This window comes from Bos javanicus, chromosome 3, assembly GCF_032452875.1.
Source record: "Bos javanicus breed banteng chromosome 3, ARS-OSU_banteng_1.0, whole genome shotgun sequence".
NCBI classification, from domain to species: domain Eukaryota; kingdom Metazoa; phylum Chordata; class Mammalia; order Artiodactyla; family Bovidae; genus Bos; species Bos javanicus.
In genome coordinates, this window is record NC_083870.1 from 107,477,012 (window position 1) to 107,486,538 (window position 9,527).

General features: G+C 50.3%; 1 non-coding gene across 1 annotated transcript; it reads right to left on the bottom strand.

The window, feature by feature from the left end:
* Window positions 1-1,332: 1,332 nt before the first annotated feature.
* On the bottom strand, window positions 1,333-1,405 carry TRNAG-CCC (transfer RNA glycine (anticodon CCC)). Its single transcript has one exon. It is a non-coding gene; the product is annotated as a tRNA-Gly (tRNA).
* Between the last annotated feature and the right edge of the window lie 8,122 nt (window positions 1,406-9,527).

Below are 9,527 nucleotides of genomic sequence, written 5' to 3' on the forward strand. Positions count from 1 at the left end.
GCTTGGTTTTGTCTGGCCAAGGGGACTGAGCTGCCGCTCCCCTGAACATACCTCCTGGGTACCAAGGGAGGAAGGCACTTTTCTCTCTTGGGCCTAAACATGTTTAAGAATAAAATCTTCATTTCTCTTCATTCTGCCCCGCAGTCTTGGAGGTCACAGTTGTCTCTAACCTTCCTTATCTTCTCCGGCTTACACACTTGTCAAGTGAGGATTTTGCTTCCATTCTCTGCTCAGATAACAGGTGATATGTGAGGGGTTGGTGTCTTTAAGAGCGATTAGTTTGGGTTTTATGTGAATATATTTTAAGGATTTCAAGATTAAACTTTTCCTCCTTCCATGTAATTCACTTTGGAGAGGCAGCTTCATGCCTATTTTATTTCGTGGTGAACTCCGTCTTATACACAGAAGATCCTTACAGCCTCTAGGACCATGTGCGATCTTCCCAGGAGGCAGTGTACAGTACTGGTTAAAAGCTCAGTCTCTAGATTCAGATCTGAATGCAATTCCCAATGCTCTCACTTGTTATCTGTGTGACTTTGGACAAACTGCTTCAGCTCTCTGACCCTGAGACTCCTCAAAGGGGTCCACTGATGGCCTTCACCTCATCGTGTTGTGAGGAGTGAATGAGTCACCATGAAATGCCATTCCTCCTTAGTGTTACTGAGGGTGGTTTTCTCAGTTGGGGCTTCCCTGGAGGCTCATGCAGTAAAGAATCTGCCTGTAATTCAGGAGACATAGGGTTCAATCCCTGGGTGGGGAAGATCTCTTGGAGAAGGAAATGGCAACCCATTCCAGTGTTCTTGCCTGGGAAACCCCATGAACAGAGGAGCCTGGGGTCACAAAGTATCAGACAGGACTGAGCGACTAACACAGCCAGGGAAGGGAGGCAGCTCTTACAGGACAAGACCTCCTCCTTCTTTCTTTCTCTCATTCTTCTACTTTCTTTCTTCATCAAATATGTATTGATCTCTATTACAAATGAGACACTGCTTGGAATTAGGAATACAGTACAGAGAAGAACAAGACAATGCCACCTCTGCACTTCTGAAGCTTATAGTCTATCGAGGAAGACATCCATAACAAATGAATTTAAAAACAAGGGCAATAAATGTTCCATGAGGAAAGGTAGGCATTATAGAAGGTAAAATGCAGAGCTCAGCTGGGACCCAGGGTGGGTGAGTGACGTTTAGGTAAAGCTATATAGGAATAATGGTATTTATTTATTTATTTGGCTATGCCAGCTGTGATGTGCAGGACCTTTGATCTTCGCTGAAGCATTTGGGATCTTTAGGTGAGGCATGCCAACTCTTAGTTGTGGCATGTGGGATTTAGTTCCCTGACTAGGGATTGAACCTGGGCCCCCTGCATTGGGAGTGCAGAGCGCTAACCACTGGACCACCAGGGAAGTCCCAGGGCTAGTGATTTTAAGCTGAGCCTTGAAGGATTGCAGAAGTTAGTGGAGATTTGGGGAAAGTGTTTTAGGCCGAGGGAACAGCATGTACAAAAGTCCAGAGGTGAGAGAGTGGAGAATGTTTAACCTAAGTGAAAGAAATCCAGTATGGCTCTAATGGAGAGGGGCAAGACTCAGTCAGGGAGAGAGAGTTCTGTGTGTCATGAAGGAGTTCAATTTTTTTCTAAAGTGATGAGGATCTTTGAAAGGGTTTTAAATAGGAATGCAATCAGGTGTGCATTCTATAAACTTCTCCTGGTTGCCTCATAGAGAATAGAGGAAGTGAGTGGTAGTGACAAGGGGAGGAAGGGAGAGAAGTTAGGCGGCAGTTACAGCGGATCGGGTGGGAGATGATGGGTGTGTGGCCTGGGATGCGGACAGCTGAGATGTCACCTGAGTTCTGGTGAGTTACGGTGAGGACACTCAACTAATGGGTGCACTGGAAATGGAGACCCCGTGACAACTTCCATTGCATTCTCTCCTTGGCCAGCAGTTTGCATCACTGGCTAAATTTTCAGGCCTGTGGAATTCCCTGCTGGTCCAGTAGTTGGGAGTTTGCCTGCCAATGCAGGAGCTGTGGGTTTGATCCTTGGTGCTGGCAGGTCCTACATGCCATGGAGCAACTAAGCCTGCGTGCCACTCCTGAGTCCTTTCTCTAGAGCCTGTGCTCCTCCACAAGAGAAGCCACCGCAATGAGAAGCCTGAGCACCGCAACAAAGGGTAGCCCCTGCTTGCCACGATTAGAGAAAACTTGTGCGCAGCAACAAAGACCCAGCGCAACCAAAAATAAATATAAATAAATAAACAGTTTCAGGCTGGAAAAGTCCTTGTAGGAGTTCAGGACCATTCCCTGGGTTAGGGTCTCCCAGGCCTTGTGGAGTGAAAAGGTTCATGGCTTCACAGAGGCCAAATTACCTCCGAGGTTGAACTAGGTTGATGTGGGGCCATGGTCATTCTGGAGTGTGCCCCTTTCTACATCTGAGTTATACTCACTGGGTTGGCAGCTCAGCCGCCTTGAGCCTTATTCCCTCATCTGAAAAAGGGGAGCAGGGAAAGGGAGTTGTGAAAGGGTAGAGAAACTTGCTAGTGTGGGACAGGAGTGGGGGATGCTGGGTTCCCCCTCCCACTGAGAATTAGGGGAAGTTAGAAAGGGAATCAGTCCTGAATATTCATTGGAAGGACTGATGCTGAAGCTGAAACTCCAGTACTTTGGCCACCTGATGCGAAGAACTGACTCATTGGAAAAGACCCTGATGCTGGGGAAGATTGAAGGCAGGAGGAAAAGGGGACGACAGAGGATGAGATGGTTGGATGGCATCACCGACTCAATGGACATGAGTTTGAGCAAGCTCTGAACGATGGTGAAGGACAGGGAAGCCTGGTGTGCTGCAGTCCATGGGTTCACAAAGAGTTGGACACGACTGAGTGACTGAACAACAACAGCCCTTTTCTTAAGGGACTAGAGATTACAATGGGAGAAAGCAATGGCACCCCACTCCAGAACTCTTGCCTGGAGAATCCCATGGATGGAGGAGCCTGGTAGGCTGCAGTCCATGGGGTCACTAGGAGTCGGACACGACTGAGCGACTTCACTTTCACTTTTCACTTCCATGCATTGGAGAAGGAAACGGCAACCCACTCCAGTGTTCTTGCCTGGAGAATCCCAGGGATGGGGAGCCTGGTGGGCTGCCATCTCTGGGGTCGCACAGAGTCGGACACGGCTGAAGTGACTTAGCAGCAGCAGCAGCAGCAGCAGAGATTACAATGGGGTAGAGGTGTGCTTTGAAAGGGAAGAGCAGCAATGCTGTGTGGCTCTGTCCTGCTCGCACCTCTGATCTTCCTCAAACTCGGCAGGCTGACGGCAGGTCACTCTGGAGTCGCTGTCATAAGTGGTGTCTCTCCTAGTTTGAGTGCAGCCCTGGGAGCCAGGTGTCTTTGTAGGGTGTCCACTGCAAAACGATGAAGAAGAGGAGGCCCTGACACCATCACATGTCTGAGTTCTGAGTGGGGATCCAACAGCCTAGCATGGCCTCAGGCACTTCCCAGCCCTCCTCCACCCCCACACTACCTCCCCTCCTTCCCCAGGTGAGACACCAGGCATTCCAGCTCCTCCGAGCCCTACTTGCCCTCCCCCTGCAGTCCTTCACTCAAGCTCTCACTGCCTGGCTTATTCTTCCTCCAGCTTCACTTCATGAGTTCCTATTTACCTTCAAGGCCCAACTCAAATGCCACCTCCTCTCAGAAGGCCTCCGTCACTCACCCAGGCAGCATGGCTCGCTCTCTGCTCCCTCACAGTCAGTGCTTTAGGCTGAGACTCTGCAACATTTGCTACGGTCTTAGGTCCATCTGTCTTCACTTCTACTGGGCTGGGAACTTTGAGTGCAGAGGTGGTGAGGGACTTGCCCGTATTCCCTGGGTGCGAGGCCTGGGCCACACTGAGTGTCAGGAGTCTTTGTGTGACCGAAACATCCACAACCTTTGGGTGCAGATGAAGCCCCTTCCTATGTAGGCCCCACTCTCCTGTGCCCCTAACTGTAACATCATGAGAACTTGGACCCTGTCTTTCCCCCATCTCTGGGGCTTCGGCAGGTCTCAGGCTGTCACACTGCATTCCCACGGGGTCCTCTGGCCTTTTCTAACCACGGTGCTGTGGCAGCCACTATTTCTGCCCCAGCCCCACCCCCGGCAGCACAGTGTATATCTCTGACTAAGCCCTGCTTCCCCCATCTGGAGAGATCACCTTGGCCCTGGGCCCTCAGCTGCAGAGGGGCTGCTCTTCTCTGGAGACCACCATCCCTGCCTGCTCAGGACTCCACCTGTGGCCCTGCTGCGGGGGATTTTGTCCTCTTTGTCAGGTTTGGCATTTTTAAAAGGGAGTCCAAAGCAGGGGTGCCTGGGCATCGGGGTGCTACAGCTCCTGTGATTTTCTGCCTCACCACCTTGCTCTCTCCTGGGGCTGGCTGGGTGGGGGGCAGGCAGGCGAAGCAGCCACCGGAAGCACCGCTCGCTGGTCCTCAGGCCTTTGAAGTGCCAGGCCTTTTCCTGGGTGGACGCTCTTCCTGGATCCATAGGCCCTCCTTGGACTTGACCTGTGCACCAGCTCCCAGACATGGCTGCCCACAGCCTTCAGGTAGCTGTGCCCCAGGTGCTGACGTCCTTTGAGTTCTTTTTCTAGAAGTCTCCTTCAGTTCAGTTCAGTTCAGTCGCTCAGTCGTGTCCGACTCTTTGCAACCCCATGAATCGCAGCACGCCAGGCCTCCCTGTCCATCACCAACTCCCGGAATTCACTCAGACTCACGTCCATTGAGTCGGTGATGCCATCCAGCCATCTCATCCTCTGTCATCCCCTTCTACTCCTGCCCCCAATCCCTCCCAGCATCAGAGTCTTCTCCAATGAGTCAACTCTTCATGTGAGGTGACCAAAGTATTGGAGTTTCAGCTTTAGCATCATTCCTTCCAAAGAACACCCAGGGCTGATCTCCTTCAGAATGGACTGGTTGGATCTCCTTGCACTCCAAGGGACTCTCAAGAGTCTTCTCCAACACCACAGTTCAAAAGCATCCTTAGCTGCTCTGTAAGTCAACTGATGGAAAGTTGAGTGTGTGTGTGTGTAGGACTTCTTGGTCACCCACTCAGGCTCTGCTTAGGATCTGCTGGTACATCCTGTTGAGTGAATGGACACATTGGCTCTGCCCTGGCTTCTCAGGGATGCTGAGTGAACAGCTGGTGTGAGTGTGACCACCCCTCCCACTCCGCGGTCCTCAGCTGAGCAGGGTCTTGGCTCTGCAAGCAGAGGCAATTGCCTCATTGGCAGTGATTGGGGGAAACGCTGCAGATTCTTCTGGGGAGTTTGGTCTAACTCTGCTCATTGATCAAAAATCACTTTTCCTAATTTAGTCAGATGACTTCCTTAAGAACATTCATGATTCTACCAGTGAATATATTTGCATAATCTATTCCTCGGTGACAACCTTGCCTCCCCACACCTGCCCCACCCACACCCGTCCCTTTCTGCCTCCAGGAAGCCAACAGCTTCCGGGCTAGTTTGATCAAGAGGAGTGAAAGCAAAACCATCTGCTTTCCTTTGCCAGCTGATTCCAGCATCGCTGTTGTAAAAGACCTGTCTTCCAGGTGGGCCCGAGATTGTAGGGGGTGATCCTTTTTGCTGAGATGAAAGGGCTCAGCCTGCTACAGAATGCCTCCGCGCCAGCATCAAGCTTCCAGTGACTCACATCAAAGGCCTCCCTGCCACTGCTGGCCCCTTCCAGCTGGGGGAAAATAGGCTTATTAGAAGCAGGAAGGGTACACTGTTTACAGGAGGTGGTGCTGATTTCCTAGCGTTCAGCTGCCATTTCCCTCTCACCTGGAGCTCTCAGGACTCTGGAGGGCCCTCCACTTGCCCGAATGGCTCCTTTGAACGTGTGCATGCAGCCTCCTGAAAAAGAGCAGGGTGGCTGTCCTTTCCCTCTCCACTCTCCTTCCTCCTCTAATTAGGTTGTTACCATTCAAGCAATATCTGCGGCTTGGATAGAGACTAGCCGGGGCACTGTCGGCAGAGGCCTCTGCATAATTGTGTTGATTAAGAGGTACAAGCCTGGAAATGTTGTCTTCCTTCAAGATCAAGTCCCTGTGTCTGTGGGAACCTTGATTTTCTGGGCCAATTTGTTTGTGTTGGCCTAATTGCTCAGGAAGGGAATTTTCTGCAGAAGTTACAGCCTAGATGATCTGTAGCCCGTGCCCGGGGCTCCCAAACAGGCGAGAGTGGGAGGAGGTCACAGATCTGGGCATCTGTCCTGTGGTGGTGGCCGGGGACAACGTTGGTGCCTCGCTGGGGGTGGACTGGAGAGGCAAACTGGGTGGATAGTCCTCAGGGCAAGACAAACAAAATGACCCCTAGGTCCCTGAGTTCTGGCCTCCCTGCTAAAAGCCATGGCTCTGTGGGGCCCTGGAGAGAATTCAAAGAAAGTAAGAACTCTGGGTCAAATAATATTAGGAGTTTTTAAAAATTTCATGTGGTTTATAGCAGTTGGTACTCATCCGGTATCTATATTCCCTCATATGTTTCCCACTGTAAGAGGAAAATCCAATTCCCTTGCAGTTGGATTGGGCCATGTGATGACTTCTGGCCAATAGATATGAGCAGAAGTGACACCTGTTGGGTGTGTGTGTTAAGTAGCTTCAGTGTCCGACTCTGTGTGACCCTCTGGACTGTAGCCTGCCAGCCTCCTATGTCTATGGTATTCTCCAGGCAAGAATACTGGAGTGGATTGCCATGCGCTTCTCCTGGGGATCTTCCTGACCCAGGAATGAAACCCGTGTCTCTTACACCTCCTGCATTGGCAGGCGGGTTCTTTACCACTAGCACCACCTGGGAAGCCCTTGTGTAAGTCGCTCGGTCGTGTCTGACTCTTTGCAACCACATGGACTATTCAGACCATGGGATTCTCCATGGGATTCTCCAGGCCAGAATACTGGAGTGGGTAGCCATTCCCTTCCCCAGGGGATCTTCCCAACCCAGGGATTGAACCCAGGTCTCTCACATTGCAGGCAGATTCTTTACCAGCTGAGCTGCCAGGGTTGCTTCTGTGCTAAGGTAGTCAAAAACTGATGAGCTCCCTCCATCTTTCTTTCTGCTTCTGCCACAGAGAACTTGGAGCCAAATATTCCAGACAAAGGTGGGCAGACTGACCCACATCTGACTTTTTGTAAGAAATAAACCTTTATTGTATTATACCTCTAAGATGTCATGGTTTTGGCCTTCCTGCAATCTAGCATAGTCTGTCCTAAGACATGGCCCCCCAAATGCTTCCAGCACCAGGGAAAGCCCTTTATGTGTGTTATATTTAACCCTGATGTTGACCTAGAGACCTAGGGATTATTCCCTATTTTTTTGTGTGTGTTTGAAGAGATAGGCTCAGAGAGGTAAAGTTACTTACTCGGCTCACACAGCTGATTGCAGGTGGAGTCAGGATTTGAACCCAAGACTGGCGGGCTCCAAAGCCCAGGCTCTTGCCGCTGCTCATTGTGCTGCCTCCCTGGCCCCAGCAGTCCTGTCTGTGACACTCTAGTCCTTCCTTACAACTCTCCAGCCATGTTACATTTTTTTTTCCACTTGGTAATCATCTGAAGGACATTTCCAGCCCAGGACCTTGACACATGCTCATCCTTAGTCTGGAGCACTGGATTCCTCCCCAGCCTGGAGCTTCCAGCCTAATACCACTCCCCTGAGGAAGTCTTAGCCCCAGTTTGACTCTGGTCTCCTGGCTGTGTCTTCTCAAACCATCCTCCCTTTGGAGCTGTTATCATGTATCTTTATTTGTAGTCATTTGTCAGTTTCACTTCCAGGATATGAGGTTAGTGGGTTGGGGCAGGGGATAGAAGGGGTGGGTGTTTAGTCACAGCTGGATCCCCAGTAGCTTCCCTGGTAGTTCATTTGGTAAAGAATCCACCTGCAATGCAGGAGACCCTGGTTTGATTCCTGGGTTAGGAAGATCCCCTGGAGAAGGGATAGGCTACCCAATCCAGTATTCTGGGGCTTCCCTGGTGGCTCAGGTGGTAAAGAATCTGCCCACAGTGCGGGAGACCTGGGTTCGATTCCAGGGTTGGGAAGATCCCCTGAAAGAGGGCATGGCAACCCTCTCCAGTATTCTTGCATGGAGAATCCCCAGGGACAGAGGTGCCTGGCAGGCTATAGTCCATGGGGTCACAAAGAGTCAGACACGACTGAGCGACTAAGCGCAGCACAGCTGGATCCCCAGTACTCAGGGCAAGAGGCCCCACATGTCTTCTCCCTGAGTTCTGGTGCTCAATTCTGCCCTTGCCAGCTCTGTGAGCCTCTTTGATACATCTCAGTTTCTTGCTCATAACCTGGGTCTCGTGCTAAGAGGTGGGTCAGACAGCAGGCTTGCCTTCCCAGGCCTTTGTCTCTGCCCCAGGAAGGTGCGACAGACCCCTGAACTGTTTGGACAGCTGGCATTTCCTCTGGACTCTTTGATTGAGGGCCTGGAGCAGAGGCCTGGGGCTTGCCCCACCTTAGGCTGTTAACTGGCTTCCTGGGTGGACATCCAGCCAACCCCCTACCCCCACCCCACCCCCGTGGGACTTAGAGACTCAGATGAATTGGCTGGGCAGAGAGAGAAATTGTGTGCTGACATCTGGCACCACAGAGGTCTCCTCCTGGCTCAGGCAGAAGACACTAATGTTATTAAGTCAGTTTTTAAACTGGACAACATTCTTGACATTTCGGCCGAGATGCCTGAGCATGAAAAGCTTCTCCCCTCCCGTTGTGCGTCTCCAAACAGTAACTCTGGAGCAGTATGACTTGACTTAAAAGCCCGGGGCCGTTTGCTCATAATTCTAATAACCATCCAGAATGAGATCACTTCACATTCACCTTATTTCTTCCCTCATTCATCTTCTCGTCAGGTCATTAGGAACTCCCAGATTCTTCCCTCAACCTTGATGTTCTATTATTTATATATTATACACATTTCTCTATTGAGTCTCTGGGAAACACGAAAATGGCCACAGAGGATGGACTTTCTCCTCTGATGACAGCCTGGGAAACCATCTTTTCTTCATCCATTGATCCATTTTAACCCACTGACATTTGAAAGCTGCCAACTGAAAATACTGCCAGGGGCTTCTTCTCCTGGTCCTAGTGGGCTTGGGGCAGATCAGGAGGATGAGCCTGTGACTGCAGCTTGGCAAGAGGGTGGGAAGGCGAGATGTGACTCGTTTCTTCTGTGGCCCTAATCGGGGCTGTTGGTTGTTTTGTGGGAAGAGATGTTTTCATGGGCCGGTATCTGCTTGGTTTGACAGGTGGGAAAATTACCATTTAAAGATGACATTTATCTTCATTGTTTGTTGATTTTGCCTGATGACAAAAGACACAGTTGCTTGTTGAAGACAGTTCAAATCTACAAAAATATATAATGTAGAAAGTGTTGTTCTTTATAATTCTTCTGTTCCCAGAGATGACAGTAGTATGAGTTATACCCTAGATTCTTTTCCTTATGCATATTTCACTTTCACTGTACAAACATAAGTAAGAATATATAATTACATACAATTATTT